The 23,465-nt window shown below is 44.3% G+C and overlaps 1 protein-coding gene and 1 long non-coding RNA gene across 10 annotated transcripts in view; both read left to right on the top strand.

The window, feature by feature from the left end:
• Nucleotides 1–15,430, top strand: part of YAP1 (Yes1 associated transcriptional regulator) — a 126,153-nt gene extending 110,723 nt beyond the window's left edge. For all 7 annotated transcript variants that reach the window (XM_064577532.1, XM_064577527.1, XM_064577531.1 and 4 more), the window contains one exon: nucleotides 14,050–15,430. The gene's annotated coding sequence lies outside the window, so the exon portion shown is untranslated. The remainder of the gene's footprint in view (nucleotides 1–14,049) is intronic.
• Nucleotides 15,431–16,982: 1,552 nt separating this feature from the next.
• The window catches only part of LOC135362436 (uncharacterized), a 33,498-nt gene continuing 27,015 nt past the window's right edge, over nucleotides 16,983–23,465 (top strand). For 2 of the 3 annotated variants that reach the window (XR_010407134.1, XR_010407133.1), the window contains exon 1: nucleotides 16,983–20,443. This is a non-coding gene — a long non-coding RNA (uncharacterized LOC135362436). The remainder of the gene's footprint in view (nucleotides 20,444–23,465) is intronic. The other variant, XR_010407135.1, reaches the window with a different exon arrangement.

Here is a 23,465-nt window from a genome sequence, read left to right as displayed (position 1 = left end):
CATTCCCAGTGATAGTGCACGAACGTTCCTTTTTCTCCGCATCTGCACCAACACTTGTTATTTCTTGTCTTTTTGATTCTAGCCGTTCTGACAGGTGTCAGGCGATGTCTCGTTGTGATTCTTTGATATGAATTTCTTTGATGTTAGTGATGTTGAGCATCTTTTCATGTGTCTGTTTCCATCCGTATGTTTTCTTGGAAAAATGTCTACTCAGATCCTCTATTTTTTAATCAGATTATTTGTTTTTGGGGTGTTCATTTATAGAATTCCTTTGTATATTTTGGATATTAGTCCCTTTTCAGATATATCATTGCAAATATCTTCTTTCATTCAGTAGATCGCCTTTTTGTTTTGTTGATGGTTTCCTTTGCTGTGCAGAAGCTTTTAATTTTGGTGTTGTCCCAATAGTTTATTTTTGCGTTTGTTTCCCTTGCCCTAGGAGATATATCTAAAAATATGTTGCTAAGGCCCATAACAAAGATCTTACTGCCTGTGTTTGCTTCCAGGAGTTATATGGTATCAGGTCTCACATTTAAGTCTTTAGTCCATTTTAAATTTATTTTTGTGTATGGTGTAAGAAAGTGGTCCAGTTTCATTCTTCTGCAGGTAGTGGTTCAGTTTTCCCAGCACCATTTATTGAAAAGATTATCATTTTTTACTTGTGTATTCCTGTATCCTTTTTCATGGATTAATTGACCATATGAGCGTGGGTTTATTTCTGGGCTTTCTTTTCTGTTCTCTTGATCTAGGTGTCATACTGTTCTGATTACTCCAGCTTTGCAGTTTATCTTGAAATCTGGGATTGTGATACCTACAGCTTTGTTGTTCTTTCTCAAGATTGTTTTCGCTATTTTAGGGCCTTTTGTGGGTCCATACAACTTTTAGGATTGTTACCGTTCTGTGAAAAATGCTATGGTATTTCGATAGGGATTGCATTGAATCTGCAGATTGCTTTGAATACCGTGGACATTTTAACAATATTAACTTTTCGAATCCATGAGTCTGGTATGTCTTTACATTTGTTTGTGTTGTCTTGAATTTCTTTCATCAGAGTGCTATAGTTTTTATTTCACCTCCTTGGTTAAGTTTTTTCTTAGGAAAAACTTCCATTTATAACTGCACCAAAACTAAAAAAATACCTAAGTTTCTCTGCTTTTTTTTTAAATAAAAATTTTATTTAGTTATTGACAGAGAGACAGCGAGAGAAGGAACACAAGCAGGGGGCGTGGGAGAGGGAGAAGCAGGCTTCCCGCTGAGCAGGGAGCTCGATGTGGGGCTCGATCCAGCACAGAGACACATCCATCACACTGCATACGGAAACAGCAGGGTACACATACTTCTCTAGTGTGCTTAGAATACTGTCCATGACAGCTCACATGTTCGGCCGCAAAACAAGTCACCATAAATTGAAGAAGAGTGAAATCTTTTTTTAGGTAACTTTTCAGACCACAAAAGTAAGAAACTCTATCAATCACAGAAAAAAAACTGGAAAACACATACATGGAAGCTAAACAACATGCTACTAAACAGTGGGTCACTGAAGAAATCAGAGAGGAAATTAAAAAACAGATAGTGATAGGGCACCTGGGTGGCTCAGTTGGTTGAGTGACTGCCTTCGGCTCAGGTCATGATCCTGGAGTCCCTGGATCGAGTCCCGCATCGGGCTCCCTGCTCGGCGGGGAGTCTGCTTCTCCCTCTGACCCTCCCCCCTCTCATATGCTTTCTCTCTCATTCTCTCTCTCTCAAATAAAGAAATAAAATCTTAAAAAAAAAAAAAAACAGATGGTGATTTATGAAAGTGAAAATGGTGGTCCAGAGTCCACTCGCCATGACGAGCACTGGGTCCTGTACAGAAGTGTTGAACGCTGTTGGACACCTGAAACTGACACTGTACATTAACTACACCACAGTTAAGGTAATAACAATTTGAAAAAGAAAGCACAGTGGTCCAAATTCTTTGGAATGCAGGAAAAGCAGTTCTATGATGGAAATAGATGCCCATGCCGTCTACCTCAAGAAACAAGAGAAATTTCAAATAACCTACTTTGCACGTAAAGGAGCTAGAAAGAGAACAAACAAAATCCAAAACCAGGAGAAGGAAGGAAATAATAAAAATTAGAGCAGAAATAAATGATACAGAAACTAAAAAAAAAAACAATAGAACAGATGAGTGAAACCAAAAGATGGTTCTTAGAAAGGATTAACCAAATATTAATCTCTAGCCAGAGTCATAAAAAGAGAGGGAGATACAGAAGATGCAAAATAACAAAATCACAAAGGACAGAGGAGAAATAACACCACAAAAAAAATACAATTGTAAGAAAATATTGTGAAAAATTACACACCAAGAAATTGGGCAACCTGGAAGAAATGGATAAATTGCTAGAAACACATGAACTACCAAAACTGAAGCAGGAAGAAATAGAACATTTGAGCAGACTGGTGACCAGCAACGAAATGGAATCAGTCATCAGAAAACTCCCAACAAACAAGAGTCCAGGGCCAGGCAGCTTCAAAGGTGAATTCCATGAAACATTTAAAGAAGAGCTGGGAAGACATCCCAGTTCAGTCTATGAGGCCAGTATCACCCAGATACCAAAGCCAGACGAAGATACCACAAAAAAGAGAACTACAGGCCGATACCTCTCATGACTATAGATGCAAAAGTCCTTAACAAAATATTATCAAACCGAATCCTACAATACATTAAAAAAATCATTTACCACAATCAAGTGGGATTTATTCTTTGGGCTGCAAGGGTGGTTCAATATTTGCAAATCAATCAATGTGATACATCACATCAATGAGAAAGAATTAAAAAAAAAATTTCAGTAGATGGAGAAGTACAACATCCATTCATGATAAAATCCCTCAACAAAGTAGGTTTAGAGGGAACAAACTCAACATAATAAAGGCCTTATGTCGAAAACCCACAGCAAACATTATCCTCGCTAGGGAGAAACAGAGCTTTCCCTCTAAGGTCAGGAGCAAGACAGGGATGGCCACTCTGACCACTTTTATTCAACATAGTACTGGAAGTCCCAGCGTCAGCAGTCAGACAACAGAAGGAAAGAGAAGGCATCCAAATCAGCAAGGAGGAAGTCGAACTCTCACTGTTTGCAGGTTATGGCATGATGCTATGTATAGGAAACCCGAAAAACTACTAGAGCTGATGCACGAATTCAGTAAAGTCACAGGATACAAAATCAATGTACAGAAATCCGTCACATTTCATCAAGGAAATGCAAATCATAACCACAATGAGATATCACCTCACACCTGACAGAATGGCTAAAATCAACCACCCAAGCAACAGCAAGTGTCGGTGAGGACGTGGAGAGAAAGTGTCATGCTCCGCTGGGGGGGCTGTCCACTGGTGCAGCCACCACCCTGGACGCAGTGTGGACGCTCCTCAGAAATTAAAAATACAGAACTACCCGGGGATCCAGTCATTGCACTACCGGGTGTTTACCCAGAGAAAATGAAAACACCAATTTGAAAAATACACATGCACCCCGGTGTTTAGAGCAGCATGATTTACAGTAGCCAAGATGTGCATGCAACCCAGTGCTTATCAAGAGACGCATGAATAGAGCAGATGTCGTCTCTCTGTAGATGGTCTATTACTCAGCCATGAAAAAGGACGAGCTTTTGCCATTTGTGACCACATGGATGGACCTAGAGGGTATAATGCTAATTTAAGTCAGAGAAAGACAGATGCCATATGGTTTCACTTAGATGTGGAATCGAACAAAAGACACAAATAGACAAAAACCAGACACAGAGCCAAAAAATACAGAGAGCAAAGGGAGGGTTGCTGGGGGGCAGGGGTAGGGAAATGGACAGGTTACGGAATGAGTAAGTCACAGGACTAGAAGGCACAGCACAAGGACCAGAGTCCATGACATGGTGGGAGCACCATGTGGGGATAGATGGTGGCTACACTCGTGAGTGCCGCACACAGGGCAGACTTGTGCCCTGAAGCCCGTGGAACAGTGTCAGGAGAGAAGGCAGGCCCAGACCACGCCATTCCCACCACTCTGGGTCAGTGCGAAGCCTCGAAGAACTTAGAGCAGGAGCGCGGTTTTCAGGACTCAGTCCAGCTCTGACAGGACGGGTGACCCGCACAGGGCGAGCGAGGTCACACCGGTCCTGCGGGGTCGGGAGAGTAGCAGGGGTCTCTGTTTTGCTGCTGAAGAAACCCACAGGTCAAGTAAGTGATTTTTTATGGGTCCCACAGTGGTAGCACCATGGTCAACAATAACCGTTAACCTTAATTTGTATCATGTGTCAGGGGCTGTGTAAAGTGTTTAAAATACAAATTATTTAGGCCCTCCAAAAAAGTTTGAAATAAGGCATCATCTCCATTTTCAACTAAGAAACTTGAAGCTCAAAGTGGTCGGTTGGTCGGCAGTTCACTTCAGATCCAAGCTTTGGACGAGTCCTGAGCCAAGAGAACAGCACAAACCAGCCTCCTGCCTGTGTGTGCACAGCCTATGGCCCGCGGGGCTGCAGGTGGTTTGTGCGTGTTTAACACAGCTGGAAACTGACAGGAGTAGTCGTTCATGACAGGTGAAAACTACAGGGAATTCAGTTTCGGTGCCCATAAATGAAATTTTCGGGGGAGAACAGCCTTGCCCGTTTCTGTAGTTATGCTCTAGGACTGCTTTTGGACAACAGCAGAGCTGAGGAGCTCCATCACAGACCATCTGACTCACAAATCCTAAAATACTACCTCAACCCTCACAGAAAAGTTTGCCAGCTCTGTATAAACTTAAACTCTCCAGCTTCTGCTTGAGTGAAACATTTTATGTTGAAAACAATTTTTTTAGGGAAGCTGTAGATGTTCTTAATATGTTTTACAGAATTTAGGGGGGAAAGAACATTAACATTTCAATGCATTTTACTGGGAGGGAAGCATAAAATGAAAGGAAGCATCACATCAATTTGTGTAAACTGGTAAAAAAAAAAAAAAAATTACTTTCTCCACTTACTTTTACAGCTACTTTATGGCAGAGGTCTACAGTCCTTTGATACCTTGGAGGAAATAATGCACTTCAAAACTTTGGGGACGATTCCCTTTAAGGCAGAAGAAAGTTTTTTCCCCAGATCATTTCCACATTATTATCCACCTAATCACCCTGAATAGCTTCATTTTAGCAGAAATATGCCCAACACTCCAGTCATTTGCACAACACTGCTATGAAGCAGATAGCACGTCCATTTTTTAAAGAACATTTTAGATCCTGGCTGACTTTTTGTCTTCGTTTGCATATGTGGCAATAGTCGAAGGACATGAGCAACAAGTTCTACGGCTTTTATTGGGGGAGGGGCTCTACCATTGCTTCTATTATAAATGCAATGCACTTTGCCAGTTAAAGATAGAATTAGGAATTCTCAAGGGAATTAAAAAATGCACATGAAGCTATTTATGTGCACTAAGATAATGCTCTTAATTCATACACTCATTCATGATGCAGATTCTTAAAGTTGTTCCGGTTCTAGCTTAAGAGTGGTGGTTGAAATAATATAGGTCCAAATTAAGTTCTACCCCAAAAAGCATTAGCTTTCCCTAAAGCATTTCCTAAAAATGTTCTATACGACACTATTCTATAATGGTTCTCTGAGAAAAACTGTTCCGTGAACATCACCTATTTGAGAATATTACTGATTCTGAGTAGTCCCACAGAGAACCTCACATACAAGTTTTCATGCACCTACGCCCCACTCTTCACTTAGATCTAGCGTTTTATATAACAGTTTGGGAAACATTGCTTGACAAGGTAGATCAGTCTGAGATGGGGCCCTGTTTTGACATTCCACAGGAATTCACTTGGCTTTTGTTCCTTCCGTCTTTCCAGTAAAGAGTGCTGCCTAAGTTTGTCCCCCTCCAGGATCCCCAGGTCTGGACCCCCCAACAGGCACCACAAGGGACAATTCACTTTCAGAATCAATTCCATTACTAGGGAAAACAGGACTAAAAAATGATTCCACAAGCCACTCACAAAAACAGTCTTTATGCTACTTTTATATGAAAATATTATCACCATGGGTATCAGAACATATGCTCAAAACTCTGCCTTGTATGCACTCTGGTTTAAAAATAATAACTATTAATATATTGTCTCTGTGACTTTTTTCTCCTTTAGGCACTTACTATGAAAGCAGTTTGTTAGCATTATGTTATTGAAAACTATGAGCAAAGTATTTTTCAAAATACAGTTTACAGGGTAGCTAGGCATTCTTGACTGAACAGCATCTTTCAAAATACTCATTGCTGGCAACTTGTTTCCTGTTTTAAGAAATTTAATTTTTCTGGAGTTACATTGCTAAATTGCATCACTTTTATGTGCATTAAAGCTCTAATGATTTCCTAATATCTCCTTTTCTGAAAAAACAAAAACCCTATGTGTTGGAATAAGTTAGTTGGACTTTATGCATAAGCTAATGAGAAAAATAATAAAACAGGCCACCCGGCTGGTTCAGTTGGTAGAGCAAGCAGCTCTTGATCTCAGGGTTGTGGGTTCAAGCCCCACGTTGGGTGTGATTACTTAAAAATAAAATCTTTAAGGAAAAAGAAAGAAATCTAATAAAACATATTAGCCAAATACTTAAAACATAGCCAACCTAGGTCATTTTGTTTTCTGGTGTCTCATTTTGTTATTTTCTTTGATTTGTTGGCTGTTTGTTGTCTGCTTAGTCTCTTCATTCACCTTTGTAAGATGTACTGTCTCCTTTCAAGTGTTAGCATGCTGCTTGCTGTCTGGAGTACCCTGCACCCTGTACTTGTTCTAAGTGACTTTCCCTGGCCTGGGCAGGAGCATGGAGTTTCACATGTTGGCCTCATTATTGAACTGAGCTAATGGACCAGCTTCTATTTTAAGAAAGTTGGATATATGAACACATTAACCACTTTAATCACAATATACAGGTTTTTAATAATTAAATTTTAATCATGTCAGATTACTTTGTTTACATGGCCTATAACATTATTGTCAGGCTTCCTACACTGTCTCCTTGTTCACATTCATCTGTGTATTTATTAATCACACCTAGTGTGTTTATGAATAGTTATTAGTAAAATTTTAGTTTCATGCAAATATTTCAGCCCAGCAGGGTCTTAAGCTTTGTCTGTTAAGAGAAACACACTAAAGAAAGACTTGGTCATAAGAATGTAATTCAGCTGAACAATGTTCATGGAGCTTCTATCTGTACAAGGTACTGTGCTCATAGTGAAAATGCCGAAGTACTTAGCTCTGCTACTTTGACCATCTATTTTTGGTGACCTAAGAGCAAGTCCATTTCACTTCTTTTCAGGTTATAATGTTTACCATTTAAGAGATTTTGAGAAATGACCACCTAAATTTTAAGAAACAACTGTGGGCATGGGGGAAACAGGGGAAGGGGATTAAGGGAACACTTCCCTTGTTGAGCACTGAGTAACCTGTAGAAGTGTTGAATCAGTATATTGTACACCTGAAACTAAAATGACACTGTACTAAATAACTTGAATAAAAAATAAAATGTAAACAAACAACAAAAAATAAGGAGCTTAGCACAGTGCCAGAAGCAACAGTGCTGCTTTGCTGTTAAAACACTGGAGGTTTGGGTAGCAACATTTGTCCCCTGACTTTACAACAGAAAACAAGCAGGACTAGAAGGATTTGGAAATATATGCAAACATTAGTAAGTTGATAGTGAATATGTGAAATATCAACTTTGTATTACCACTAAGTCCTGATTTAAAGAGAAAATTGCTTGGCATCACAGTGAAGAGACACAGAGCAGATCTTCTGCGTAGAAAGGAGTAACATTGTAACACATTTCAGTACAGTGTTTCTATTTTCAAGTCTGGCGTAGAAGTTACGGGCAGCAAACTAGTATCAGGTGGCGGAGAGAGATAATTTAAGACCTTGCCTGGGATTGTAAATAGGCATTCCGAGATTTAGATCATTTCAGCTCAAGAAATATGTAATGTCTGCTCTCTGCTGAAGAATTTAGAGGTAAATGCCTGCACTAGGTTATTAACTTCAGGAATGGCTGAGGAAGTATGACAATTACAGAAATTTCTGGAACCTCAGGCTCTGTCATTTAAGCAGAATTGGAGAAGTGGGAAGAGATTAGGCACTGACAGGTGACGGGTGAGAATTCTCTTTACTCCAAATCCTGTATTTTGTCTGAGGTCCAAGTGAGGACTCCTTCTCTTTATTAATCCTCGTTAGGTTAACATATCCCAGAGGAGTATTTTATTTTTTTCTAAAATGCTCATTCCCCCAAAACTTACAGTCTGTGTATTTAATATGAATACATTGTTTCGCAAGCTAAATTCTTAGCTTCAAAGATTAGTATGCTCTTTATTTGGGAATATACTAAAATGCTTGGCCTTTATAATTCTGAGCACATTAGCATATAAAATGCTATTAAATGAATGAATAACTGACAGAATCATCAGTACGAAGAGAGAAAACTTAGATTCAAGGTAGATGTTTTTATCTATTTGGGCAGTGATTCTCTATAAAGAATGAGTTTTGTCATATGATTTCGGCATGTTAGGAATGCATGAGCCTTCAAAGGGACTTAACTGATTGAGATCAAGTATCAGGAGAGGCATTTTCATGTGTACGTAAGGGGGTGGGGGGAGATTGGAAAAGATAATCAGAATTTCATATAATGTCCTTTTAGACTTAAAAATACGTTTGTTGTGTTTTTTCCATAAAGGAAAAAGTATTTTTATTTCTGTCTGTCCCAGCACCGTCTACAACATGTATTGGATGCTAAAAACTGTGATTTTTTTTTTCCTAGTTGATATGAGAGTTAGTAGGGAGTTTAAAAAAAAAGGTATAGTATGCTGCCCCCAAATTAGAGATACGTGGATAAATACTTTATATTTGAGTTCTTTTTTTTTTTTTTTTTAAGATTTTATTTATTTGACAGAGAGAGACACAGTGAGAGAGGGAACACAAGCAGGGGGAGTGGGAGAGGGAGAAGCAGGCTTCCCACGGTGCAGGGAGCCCGATGTGGGGCCCGATCCCAGGACCCTGGGACCATGACCTGAGCCGAAGGCAGACGCTTAACGACTGAGCCACCCAGGCGCCCCTGTATTTGAGTTCTTTAATGCATCATCGAATCCTTTCAGCATCCTATTGGGTGAGCAAGTCTGTTTTTCTCCCTTTTATATAAAAATAGAGGAACTGATGCTCAGAGAGTCATCTACTTAGGGTCAGGAGCTCGGAGCTGGAATGTGATTCATTTCCTTAAATGCGCTTGTCTTCTGTCCTGACAGTAACCGTGGGACACAGTCTTTGGGTGCCAATATTCATATATGCCAAATCCTTTCTCCAACTGGACTCTCCGGCTGCTGTGCCATTTGCTAACCGGATTACCCTGGTGAATCCTCTCTGGGTTTCTCATTCTCCATTTGTGAAATCCTAGAACGAGTCTAACTTCTCCTCTAAGTCTCATTTCAACTCCAAGAAGTAATCCATTAGTTGAATAAAATTATGTAAGTTCAATATACATATTAATCCAAAATGTGAATTGGAAATACTATGAACTTGTGATATTTTTCTTTAAAAAATACACAATTCTAAGCTCCAGTCACAGACTAATCCTAGAGGGAGAATGATAGATCATTCCTCGCACCCAGTTTACAATCCCTGATACCATTTCTCATTAAAGGAATCACAGATCCTCAGAATGACTAATTTGATTATTGAGACAGGAAATGTACAAGGTAAGCTTGTAATACTTTGGCATATAGAAGGCAAGAAAGCTACTTAAGACGACTTGAGACATAACAAAAAGACAAAAACAAAGAATACTCAAAAGCCAATTTAAGAGTTCCCCTTGAGCAAAGATGGACAATTTGAGTAGCAGTAAGGTAATAACTATGTTTGAAGCGTACCAGGAGTGTTTTAACAAAGAGAGGGGAGGTCATTAGTCACCTTTACAATATGCTAGGGGTCAAATTTATTTTGAAAGCACATAAATAAAGGGAAGTTGGTAGCATTTATTGAGCCTTTTCTAAATGAATGGTAGCTCATGACGGTCTAAAGAGTGGTAATGGAAGTTTCTTGCTATAGATCTGTCTCTGCCTGGCATTAGCTTGCCGTTCTGTGATCATGAATGTGATAATAATCTCGTGGCTTCTAATGTGTAAAAAGACAATCAAATATCATGTGCCTATTGATGAAAGCATACAGTACCATCTATGCAGGGTTTTTGCCAAAAATGCAATCTGATTCTAAACTTACCTCCAGATCCAGTTCACAGGAAACAGAAAAATAGGGTGCCACGGGAATGGATCCAACCAAAGCCAGAATGGAGGAAGCTCTTGCAGTTTGTTTGCTGAAGAAACCATACCCAAGGGAAACAGGAGGAAAAACCTATAAATTTGGGAAAATTCAGAGACATATCAACAAAATGCCGTGTGTGGACTTTATTTGAATTTTGGTTCTAAAAACAACAAAAACTTAAAAATAGGTAGATAATGGAGAGATGACATTCAGGAATTACTGTTGGGAGAGGATCCAGGATGCCGACATGGAATCCTGAACTCCCCTCCTCCACAGACACATGGAGTCTATGCACAGAGCAGCTCCTCCTGAAGAACAGAACCAACTGAACAGTCTCCGTATGGACAGAGGACAGAGGGACCATGGAGAGCAGGAGACACAAAGCCCCATCCCGCCGCTGCCATCTGCAACCAGAGGGACAGTCCTGAGGGACTCTGAGCAGATTCGTCCACCCTGGCTCACAGAAACAAAAGCCGTGGTTTACAAGGGCAGCTACAGTTTCAAGGATCCAGGCCTCGTGTGTCTGCCCATGGGCAGGGGGCCTGTGGGACTCTCGTGAACTGGGGATGGGGGCTGGCGGGTGTTACCTTCTCCTCCGTCTTGATGGTGCAGATGGCGCAGGATCTGGGCACCCTGGCTGCTTCAGGCACACGGCGCACACCAGCCCGCACACCCTGAGGCACAGAGAAAAAAGACCAGAGTTTAACCAAGAACAACTGGGATAGAAAGGAAATAGCCCCAGAAGAGTTGCAGGAGCGCCGTCTGAGGTCTTGGGTCAGAAGGACTGGTGAGCCCCTCCGCCTTGCTGGCGTGGACGGGAGCGGGGCATGGGGCCCCGGGCAGGCAGCCGCCTTAGCAAGTCCCAGGACTTAGCAAAGGGACACAGGACACTGCATTAAAAAACATTTATTTCCAAATGCCCATGGAACATTCTCCAAGATGGATCACATGTTAGGCCATAAAACAAGTTTCAACAAACTAAACAGTGAAATCATGTCAAGCACCTTTTCTGACCACAAGGCTATGAAACTAGAAATCAATTACAAGTAAAAAAAACCTGGATAAAACAAGCACGTGGAGGCTGAATAGCATGCTACTAAGCAACCGATGGGTCTACAAAGAACCAAAGAGGAATCAAAGAATACCCAGAGACGTAAGAAAATGAAAACATGATATCCCAGAATCCTTGGCATGCAGCAGAAGCAGTTCTCAGAGGGAGGTTATTCAAGATACAGGCCTGCCTTTCAAGAAGAGAGAAAATTTCAAATAACCTAACCCTACATCTAAAGGGCCTTTTAGAAAAAGCCCAAAGTTAGTAGAAGGAAGGAACAAAAGATGAGAGCGGAAATAAATGAAATATGTACTTGAAAAAGTGAAATAGTAGAAAAGATCAAAGAAACCCAGAGCTGGTTCCTTGAAAAGATAAAATTATTTATTTAGCCATACTTACCAAGGGAAAAAAAAAACTCAAATCAGGAAGGAAACAGAAGCAACAATCAACACCACAAAAATATAAAGGATTGTAAGACACTTAAAAAACTGACATGCCAAAAAATTGGACCTAGAAGTAGGTCCTAGAAGTAGAACCTAGAAGTGCCATTTTTTATGCAGTATGGGAAGTCCTAGCCACAGCAATCAGACAAGAAATAAATGGCATCCAAAATTGGTAAAGAAACTGTGACTATTGGTAGATGACATGATACTATATGTACGAAATCCTAAAACTCCACCAAAAAAACCTATTCAAAGTAATAAATGGATTCGGTAAAATTGCAGAATACAAAATTAATATACAGAAAATTGTTGCATTTCTATGCACTAATAACTAGCAGAGAAGAAAACAGTCCCATTTACAACTGCACCAAAATGTATAAAATACCTAGGAAGAAACACCCAAGGAGGTGAAAGGCTTGTAATCCAAAAACTGTAAAGCACTGATGAAGGAAATTAAAAACACAGACAGGGGCGCCTGGGTGGCTCAGTCGTTAAGCATCTGCCTTCGGCTCGGGTCATGATCCCAGGGTCCTGGGATCGAGCCCCGCGTCGGGCTCCCTGCTCCGCAGGAAGCCTGCTTCTCCCTCTCCCGCTCCCCCTGCTTGTGTTCCTGCTCTCACTATCTCTCTCTGTCAGATAAATAAATCTTAAAAAAAAAAAAAAAAAAAAAAGAAACACAAAACAGACTGTAAATACAGAGAACAAATTGATGGTAGCATTGCTAGCAGGCAGGTGGGCAGGGAAATGGGTGAAATAGATAAATGGGGATTAAGAGGCACAAAATTCCAGTTACAAAGAAGGATGTCATGGAGATGAAAGTACAGGGTAGGGGATATTGTCAATAGTATTTAATAATGGTGTGTGGTGACAGATAGGGACTACACTTACCGTGATCATTGAGTAATACGTAAGATTGTCAAATCACTATATTGTGCATCTGAAACTAATATAACATTGTATGTCAGCTATACTGAATAAAAATTATTTTAATTGTTAAATTCGGAAAAAAATATTTTAGAAACGTAGAACAACTAGTATGGAAGATCCTATGTAACGACAAACCATGCTTACGGAAATTGTAAAACCCCGTTCCTGAACAGGGATGGTTGAGTTGGAGAAGTAGAAACTTACATCTCATTTCTGCATAGCATTAAAATTAATCTTCAAAATTGCCTAATTAAGTGAAATGGTAGGTAAATTTCTAACACACATAATTTATGTTTGTTACTGTTTGATGGGATGACCCAATTATAATATCACCCACGACCCCAGAAACAGCAGAGAGATCTGTTAAGGATTTAGAAGCAAAGCACTGCAACCTCTTACCTCATTTGTTAGACATTCTTTTCTGCTTTCTGTGGTTCTAGATTCTTAGTATTAAACTCTGGTGGGTTTTCTTCCAGAGCTAACATGAAATTCTTGTGCTTAGACTTGCTGAAGCTGAAAAGGGGGAAAGAAAAATCAGAAAGGTAAAGAGCCAGTGCCTCCTTCTCCCTTGTGCCTGGAGAAATGCAGACAAGGTCTTGCATCAGGGAGCTAGTTTGTTGGGTTTTTTTTTTAAGATTTTATTTATTTATTTGAGAAACAGCAGGTGAGAGAGAACATGAGTCGGGGTGGGGGGCAGAGGCAGAGGGAGAAGCAGACTCCCCACTGAGCAGGGAGCCCGATGCGGGACTCCATCCCAGGACCCTCAGCAACTGAGCCCCCCCAGGCGCCCTTGGGAGCTAGTTTTGATGAAGTGCTGAGTTGAGAGTATTAACAAAAGCTTCAGTCTTACCTTTTAAATATGAAGACTGGCACGAAAGTGTATAACGCTGTTCAGGTTGGTATTTAATAAACAAGTATTTTAAGGCAAGTATCTCAGAGATTGTTTCTGTGTTCTTCTCCAGAATACGCTCTTCAATGCCTAAAAAGGGGATCATTGTTAATACTGATTTGCAGTAGTAGCAAATACAATAGCAAAAATTGTATTTTATATTTTAAAGGAAACATTTATAGATGAAATGTTAGGATGTGTCAGATTTTCTTCCAAATGTTCTCAGTTTGAGGCTCGGGGACGGTGAATGAAGCCCAGCTGGCTGGGAGTGGGTCCCGTTGCAGCTGGACTATGGGGTTTACTCTGCTAGTCCTCCTTTAAACCATTTCAGCATAAAATATTCAATCTTACTATTGGGGAGAGTTTTGTTTTTCTTTGCTTATCTGCCAGTCTGCTTTAAGGTAGTATATTACCATATTTTAACACAAAATTCTTTCTCTACAGGGTGCATATGGTCCTTATTCCCCCGATGAGTGCATATCTTTGCCCGTGTACACGAGCTGCGAGAGGGACCGCGTGGTAGCCAACGTCGACGTTCCGTGTGGGGGCAACCAAGACCAGTGGATTCAGTGTGGAGCGGCTCTGTTTCTCAAAAATCAGTAGTCTAACGATAATAAAAGCTGTCTTAGCAAAAAGTAACATTTGCTACTTCAACTTTAAATCAATAGGTGGTCTACATTTAAACTGTTCAAAAAATTATCACATAGTTACCCACCTTGTGTTATTGATCTCACTGGGTTTTTATTGTAATGGGTCATGACAGTGCATGCAGCTTTTAAAGTAACAATTCATAGGTTCATGTTAAAATGCTGTATTCCCTTGAGAACATTAAATATTTTTGTGAGGCAGTTCATGTTTCCAGTGGCTCAAAAAATTAATGTATGTAAGAGGTTGAAAGTAGTGTATTTAAGGAATCTAATTAATTTGGCTACTCTTTGGTATCATAATTTTGTATTAAAATATAAGGCCATTTTTTTCACTCATCTGTGGGTTTAGATAGGTGTTCTTTTTTTAAACACTTAAAAATATATTCTGTTTTAGTTAAAATATATAGCATCTCAACGTAATGCAAAAGAAATGGGGAATAACAGCACAGAAACCAGGGTAAGAATTTTACAAATGGAATAATTAGACAATGAGAGGTTATCATTCCTCACGTAGATGACTTTTTACCATATGTTTCTGTGAAACAGTAAAATTCTACAATGGCTGGAAGCTTAAATATGTGTTGTAATTTTAGTTTGTGAGCAATTGGAATTGGGTTCAGAAATCTTAACTACTTGTCATCATATTACCATTTGTATGGGTCCAATCAGGAGACCAAAAACAAACCAAACCACCCCACTGGTTTAAAGGGTGAAGTTCAACATAAAGATTAAGCTACGACAGAAGAAGAAAGGGTGAGACAAGCCCATCTGATCCCACCTGACAGTACAAACGTGTTGGGGGGGGGGGGCTCCCGAAGCCTGGGGTTCATACCTCGTTGGACAAGGTCTGAGTGCAGGCTGCTGGGGAACTGAGAACTTTCCTGAGTTTCTGCTGTTCCAGGCAAGCCCAGGCCTGGAAATCAGGAGCTCCAGAGCAGGCAGGGGCCGCGGCCTCAGCAGGCGAACCGGGTCACCCACTTCTGGCCAAAACGCTGTGACAACAGATAGGCTATGGTAGCTTCCAGAAGCCTTCACAGGACGCGGCCAGTCGGTCATTCTCTCTCCCCTTCTCTTCATCTCTTCTGCTATCTTGGGCCGTGTGTTTGCACCCACAAAGGACAGAGACAAACCTGGAGAAGGTGGGACTCTGGAGCATGGATGCGCTGGATGTGTTAACTCTGACGTCCTTATACAAGAGATTGGGCACGCCTACAGGACGATGTACTGCTGTCCTCGTTCAAACAGAACGCTGGCTTTTAGAAATGGAAATCATTTAGAGATAAAAATGTGAACCTAAAAATGACAATGTGTCAAAGTTAGAATTCCACATTCTGAGGGAATTCCCTTCAGAGCTTCTTCATTGGCAAGCTTTCTAGTCTATTTGGAGGGTGTGTGATGATCGAAGTTAATTTACCCAACTCTTTATAAACTCAACAAAGACTTCATTGATAATTTGCATTTGATTAGATTATTTTAGATCAAAAGAAAAAATGGCATTATGCCTGAGCAGAAGCTACAATCACACAGGCACCTAATTCCCAAGTGTGAGATCTAGGATGAGGAGAGCAGAGGTGAGGGACAGAGGATGACGAGGAGAGGTGAGGGACAGGATAAAGAGAGGAGAGGTGAGGAACAGGATGAGGAAAGGAGAAGTGAGGGACAGGATGAGGGGAGGGGAGGGACAGGATGAGGAGAGGGGAGGAACAGGATGAGGTGAGGTGAGGGACAGGATGAGAGGTGAGGGACAGGATGGGGGAGGGGAGGGACAGGATAACGAGAGGAGAGGGGAGGAACAGGATGAGGTGAGGAACAGGGTGAGGAAAGGAGAGGTGAGGGACAGGATGAGGAGAGCAGAGGTGAGGGACAGGATGACGAGGAGAGGTGAGGGACAGGATGAGAGGTGAGGTGAGGGACAGGATGAGGTGAGGGGAGGGACAGGATGAGAGGGGAGGGACAGGATGGGGGAGGGGAGGGACAGGATAACGAGAGGAGAGGGGAGGAACAGGATGAGAGGTGAGGAACAGGGTGAGGAAAGGAGAGGTGAGGGACAGGATGAGGAGAGCAGAGGTGAGGGACAGGATGACGAGGAGAGGTGAGGGACAGGATGAGAGGTGAGGGGAGGGACAGGATGAGGTGAGGGGAGGGACAGGATGAGAGGGGAGGGACAGGATGAGGAGAGGTGAGGGACTGGATGAGGAGAGGTGAGGTGAGGGACAGGATGAGAGGTGAGGGACAGGATGGGGGAGGGGAGGGACAGGATAACGAGAGGAGAGGGGAGGAACAGGATGAGAGGGGAGGGACAGGATGAGGAAAGGAGAGGTGAGGGACAGGATGAGGAGAGGAGAGGGGAGGGACAGGATGAGGAGAGGTGAGGTGAGGGACAGGATGGGGAGGGGAGGGGAGGGACAGGATGAGGAGAGGTGAGGTGAGGGACAGGATGAGGAAAGGAGAGGTGAGGAACAGGATGAGAGGTGAGGGACAGGATGGGAGAGGGGAGGGACAGGATGAGAGGTGAGGTGAGGAACAGGATGAGAGGTGAGGGACAGGATGGGAGAGGGGAGGGGAGGGGCAGGATGAGAGGTGAGGGCTAGGATGAGGTGAGGGACAGGGTGAGAGGTGAGATGGACAGGATGAGGAGAGGTGAGGGACAGGGTGAGGAGAGGGGAGGGACAGGATGGGAGAGGGGAGGGGAGGGACAGGATGAGAGGTGAGGGACAGGATGAGAGGTGAGGGACAGGATGAGAGGTGAGGAACGAACAGGATGAGGAGAGGTGAGGAACAGGATGAGGAGAGGTGAGGTGAGGGACAGGATGAGAGGGGAGGGACAGGATGAGGAAAGAGGTGAGGGACAGGATGAGAGGTGAGGTGAGGGACAGGATGAGGAGAGGTGAGGGACAGGATGAGAGGAGAGGGACAGGATGAGGAAAGGAGAGGTGAGGGACAGGATGAGGAGAGCAGAGGTGAGGGACAGGATGAGAGGTGAGGTGAGGGACAGGATGAGGAGAGGAGAGGGGAGGGGAGGGACAGGTCTGTGACTGCAGCCGACTTGCAGGCTTGTGTGGGACCGCAGAGTGGCTGGAGTCCTGGCCCGGGAGTTCAGCCCCCTCCGGCCCCGTCACCTTGACCAGACCCCTGAGCCCGTGAGCTTTGGTTTTGTGTCTGTGAAGTGGGGACCGTTGTGCGTGTTGTAAAGTCTGACACCATGACCTAGAGCAAACTCACGTTCATCGTGAATTTAAATGCTCGATCATAAATCAGTTTTACGTAAAACATTAATTCCCTAGTTAGAAATAAAAATTAAGCTGGGAATCCCATGATGACAGCGTTTCCCAGTTTTACACCACCTGGTGTGTGTGTGACTGTTCTAGTGTCAAAGGTCCATTTTGTTTTCACAAGACGCACCAGAGCTCAAACGGCTGTCTTCTGCGGACGTTGTTCCAAGCCGACAGACCCACGCTGAGCGTGTGCGAGCGGTGAGAGCGACTCCACGTGGCAGACATGCGACAGGCCTACGAGGTCCGAGTCCCCGAGGAGAAGAGCGAGCCCGCCGGGGCGCCGCTCGGCCTGTGAGGTCCACAGGAGGAAAGGCCGCGGGCCCGGGCCCCCGCCGTGTCACCCTGGAGCCAGGAGGCTGAGAGCAGGCGTGGGGTCTGTTCTTCCCCTTGACACGTCCGCTGCCGCGGAGCTTCTGGCGAGAAGGTGAAACGAGTCAACGGTGCCCGCCAAGGTACTTGCGACGTTGCGCATTTTCTTCGAAGAGTCGGCTCTGCAATGGGCCTTGGGTCAGGGGGGCACAAGCTTTCCTCCGGGACCTCAGGGTGCACCGAGTGGCCTCCCTCCTGCCTCGCTCCGGGAGGCCGGTCGTGAAAGCAGGAACTGTGTCTTCTTCCTTCTCTTACAACGAACCCCGTGCAGAGTCTCACACAGACGGACCATGGCGTGTGTCCCGCGGTCCCCAGAAGAGCGGGAACCCCTGTTGGGGACACACGCCTGCCGCCATCTCCAACGCCACCTAAGCCCCTCAATAGCTTCTCGCACCCCCGACCCAAGGCAGCAGCGCGCATGTGGGTTTTTCGCAATTCCCTTTGGTCTCCTCATAATTATTCCGAATACGAACATGAATGAATTCTGAAACCTTATTGCCTATTTCTGCTTACTCGGCACGTAGATCCGATTCTGCTCTCGGACTGGCCCCTTCGCTTCTATACAGTGTTTTACTCTCTGTCGCTGCTGGCCGGTCGGGGACTGTCTTCTCAGCAGGAGTGTGAACTGACCGCTGACCCGTCCGGCTCCTCTCGAGGATCCAGCGCTACACTGTGAGCAGTCGTGCACCCACGAGTCTTCCCCTGGGGCGCGCACCCGCGGGGGCCTCCGGTGTCCCCCGAGGGAAACCCTGCAACTTCCTGAGATGACAGCAAGTGACTTTCCAGGTGGCTCCTCGCTCACCAGGCAGTAATAGTGGTGGGCACGCTTTCAGGCGCTGGAACCCGCCCACGGCGAGGGGAGTTCTTGTCACTCTGCGTCCTCATCCGTGCTCAGCACCAACCCGGTGGACGTGAGATGCCATTCCATGGTAGTTGTGATTTGCACTTCCCTGTTCACAAATAAGGTTAAGCCGCTTTCCTTACGTTTACTGTCCGCTTGTGACTTTTCTTCCATGAAATATTTTTCTCTTTTGCTCCGTTGTTTCTATTCGGTTGTCCTTTCTTAGATTTTTGCCAAATCAAACTTTTTTAATTGAATGCAGATTTTTTTCAGACTTTCCTCTGGTTTGTTTTCCCAGAGCAAGGTTATTAAAAAGCAACATTTCTTTTTCCTTTCAAGTTTTACCTTTTGTCAGTAGAAGGACCACAGATAGTAACTTTATGTCAGATAAAGCTATGTGCAAATCCCAAATTTAATGGCCTGTCATTTTATCTGTAAGTTACATGGTCCTAAGAAAATCAAAGAACACAAGTCTGCTCATTGCTGTGAAAGGAGAAGTCAAAGCTCTAAGACAAAGTGGGCTCCAGGCGCAATTTCAACTGCTGGGTAGGAGCTCCATGCAGACACACCGGGAGGTTCTGTGTGGACAGGCTTTGGGGACCGTTGCTGGTGCAGGGTGTTCAAGTAAAAAGCTTAAGAAATGAAAAGTCCAATGCAGTTCGAGAGTTGAATTGCAGATTTTGAGTAGATAGGAAAGTAGGTAATGTATACAACTGACATTCACCATCAAGGATTTCTTGTGTAAAAGTTAAATACTGAAGCTCGTGATGTAGTGACAATAAACAAGGGCGCGTACAACAGTCGCTGGGAGGAACTTTCTCAAGGCTTATAGGCTTGGCTTTTTCTGGAAGTTGCCGCCCACAGGAGCAAGCAGGTCCCGTGCCAGCCCAGGGGCGGTGCCTCCGAGCAGGGGGACGGGACAGGTGGTCGCATGTGGCAAAAGCAAAAGGATCTCCCAGGAAGCTGAGGAGAACGGCTCCTTAAGGGGAGATGAGTCCAATCTTGGACTCTAAGAGCCTCAAGAATTCATTTTCAGGGTCACGTAGCCCACGACAGTAAAGCAAGGGTCACGTATGCACACGCTTTATCACTTGCAAGGTGATTATAGGGCCGCTCTCACAACCACCATGCGAGGACCGCAGCACGGGGCTTGGATCTGGCGCGATGTGAACATTCGGGACGTCGAGCAGCTTGTCCGTTCAGACTCAGGACCCAGAAGCTCCACCTGTAAATCAGCTGACAAGACCTTGTCCCGCCGCCCTGCCGGGGCCCATTCCGACGGCGGGCAAAGCAGGTGCAGCTCCGTCTGCCGGGCCCCTCCTGCCCTCCTGCTCGGCTTCCAGCACACTGCTCTGGCGACAGACATCCCCCCAGACCGTGGACCTGGGGTCTCTGGGAAGAAGAGATTCAGGCGCACCCACGGGGGACGCAGGACGGAAGAGGCAGAAACGCACCACTCCTGCGCTATCTTAAGCCTGGTCTCGACGGTGTGCGTGCGTATACACACGTACGTGAGGTTAGGGGGACAGTCAGCCTAGTCTCAGGTTGGTCACCAGCCCCTGCCTCCATCCATTCCGGCTTTCCTGCCAGAGGTCATATGGTTCAGAAAGGCTTCTCTGCACATCTCAGCATCTACGGCATTGACACATACGGCCCGATTCTAGCCCGACTGGCCGCCTGAGAAACACCATCAACGTCTGAGAAAGGTAAGCTCTGAAAAGAGAAGTCCCACGTGAACAGAAGGGCTATAACAATGGGCCCCTAACTGTATTCTCCAGAAATATGAATGTCCTCAAAGACGGAGCAAGCTGAGGAGCTGTTCCAGACTGAAGGGGAGTGAAGGGACACGGGGGGACAGTATGGGATGGACGGCTCCCGCATCCCGGGCGGGAGGGAGTGCAACGCTGGGCAGGAGGATGACAGAATGGATTACAGGCCGTAGATGAAACAGAAGTCCTGTTTTAATGTGACATTTACCGAAGTTGGTAACTATACTATTGATATGCAGGACAATATTCCTTTTCTTAGGAAATACTGAGTTATTGAAGAGTAAAGAGTGACCATGTACAACTCATTTTCAAATGTTCAGGAAAAAGTAACCCGTACATACACATGAAATAATAATAATAGATGAATCTGAGTCAAGGGTCTCAGGGGCTCCTCTCTATTTTTGAAACTTCTCTGTAAGTTTAAAATTATTGCCAAAGAAAAAATTTAAGAACGTAGCTCATCAACTGCATCCCACTGCATGTAACCTATGGGTGTAACCTCTGGCTGATGCCCGCAGGTGTCCCCACCCATCCGGCTCCCGGGGACATGGGATTCCGACTTTACAACAACTGCCTTGGGTTTCTCCCAGACAAAACCGTGGGATCCTCTTACTGCACCTGAGGTCCTTACATTTTGGGAAAGGGCTTTACAAAATACTGCAAAAAGCCGAAAAGAAAATGAAATAAATACACACAATCTTTTTTAAAAAAAAAAGAAACATGTTTACAAAATGTAGGTTTCAGATGCAAAGCGTGGACGTGATTTTCTTTCGTCAGAACCACTTGAGCGGCCTAACTCAAAAAGACTTCTCAATTATACATACGAAGTTTGGAAATGCTACACAAATGAAGCAACAATAAAAAGAATACTTTAAAAGCTTCAACTTTTTCTCTCCAGAGGAGAGAATCACTGCCCCCCTCAAAAAATCGGTAAGAAGTTTCTAACAGCATGAGCTGAAATGGAAGCAATGTCAGTAAGATCAAATTAAAATCAATATTATCTTAACAATACAATTTTCTCAGCTGGAACCTCAGCTTTTCTAGGTTATACTCCAGGGACAAACTCTGGTGAGATCTAAAGCAAAATAACATGACTAGAGGTTTTTGTCTCTAATGTAGCTTAGAATAGTCCTTGTTTCACTAAACAACATTCGCAATAGCTCTTTGGTTCTTATTTTACAAATAACTTTCTCTAAATGGCAGAGAAATTTTTTTTGACTACTTAACCATGTGTGTGTCCTAAGAAGCAAAGTTTAAAATCTTTTCAAATGGGAAACAATGAGGATTAACAAGGATCATCTGGAAGCTAAGTGAGAAAAGAGGAGTGACTTAGAGAAAATCAAAATGAAACAACTGGATGCAGACCATATTGAAATCACAACCATTCTGGGGTATAGACAGACACCAAGGTGAGCAATCCGCCAGGGAGATTGCAAGAAAAGAGGCACAGAGGTAGAGGCAAGGATCTGTCCCCAGTAGGGAGGGAAGACATCAGTGACCAGGGGACGGCTGAGTCGGTGAAAGTTTGCCACAGGGCTAAGCTGGGGTGTGCGTTGGGACGGAGGATGCCGGAGGCAGTGGGGTCCGGCGGCTGGCCTGGGGGAGGCACGAGAGTCACACTCGGTGTCCCTTCCCCTGTGAAGTATGTTCTGATGGTCCCCGAGTGAGGTCATGTGTTCTCCTGCATGTATTGGTTCATTGTAGTTCTTCCCACAACAGTAAGTTGTGATGTGTGTATCTGTTCATGATGTGCTTCTCCACTAGATGCAGAAGCAGCTCCATTAGACCTGGGACTTGCTGACTTATGTGTCATTCTGCGCCCCTGCCTGGAACAGGGTAGGGCATAGTAAATATTTGCTGAATGGCTCAGTGTCTGCATCTAGGCAAACGTGAGTGACGTGTCCCAGAGGGACAAGAGATCCAAGAAGGAAGAAAAAGGCCTGATGTATGCAGCGGTGTTAATAAGGGATGGGAATCAGGAATAAAGAGATTGGAAGGTATTTATAAGGAAGAATTCACAGAAACGGATGAGTGCCTCGCTGGGTCTGCAGGAAGCTCAGGTGTCTAGCTTAGGTGACGGGTGTCCCTTCTGTCTGAGAGCAGAGAGGAGGAGGAACAGGGCCAAGGGGGCAGGTGAATGCCTTTGGCTTTGGAGGCTCCAGGAGGCTGGTGTAAGAGCAGCCAACGAAAGACACAGACCCACAACTGCGGAGAACACACTGATGGCGGCCAGAGGGAGGGGAGCGGGGACACAGGCTCCCAGGGATGGAAGGAGAAGTCAGGGGGATGCAAAGCACAGCTTCGGGCAAGAGTCGGCGACACTGACACCGCGGTATGGGGACCGGTGGTGGCCACCCTTGCGGCGAGCGCAGCACCATGTATAGACTCGTCCGTTCACCCTGTTGCGCGCCTGCAAGTCATGGAGCGTTGTGTGTCACCCACACTCCGAAAAGAAGGCAAGAGTGAGAAGCAAGAGAACAGAAAGAGCCTGCTTCCCACAGCTGTCTGCAGGCTCAGATGTGCCCAAGGGGCTTAGGTAAAAGACGGGAGTCCTGGCCCAGCCCAGACCGTCCGAATCTCCGGGAGTGATACCTGGGACTCTAATTGTTAATGAACTCCTCAGGTTATTTTTATGAGCATCGCTATAGTAGAGGTACTCAGAGTCCAAGGCAGACATACTTTTCAAGGAAGAAGTGGGGATTTTTTTCAAATTCCATAGAAAAGTTAAAGAAACTCGACAGTGAAAGCTGCCCACTTATTTGGCTGTGAGGACGCTGTTGGCATCCTTAGCGAGGATGACTTTGGTAAAGCAGTGGAAGGAAATGCTAGGATGCTCTCTAGATCATAATCCAAATTTTAGAAAGAAGAGAGCAGGAACACAAGCAGGGGGAGCGGGAGAGGGAAAAGCAGGCTTCCCGCTGAGCAGGGAGCCCGATGCGGGGCTCGATCCCAGGACCCT

The sequence above is a fragment of the Mirounga angustirostris genome, unplaced genomic scaffold, assembly GCF_029215605.1.
Source record: "Mirounga angustirostris isolate CCGP_5_RB_7025 unplaced genomic scaffold, mMirAng1.0.hap1 SCAF_13, whole genome shotgun sequence".
NCBI lineage: Eukaryota > Metazoa > Chordata > Mammalia > Carnivora > Phocidae > Mirounga > Mirounga angustirostris.
Note: the sequence above shows the minus strand (reverse complement) of the source record. Positions and strands in the feature narration are given on the sequence as shown.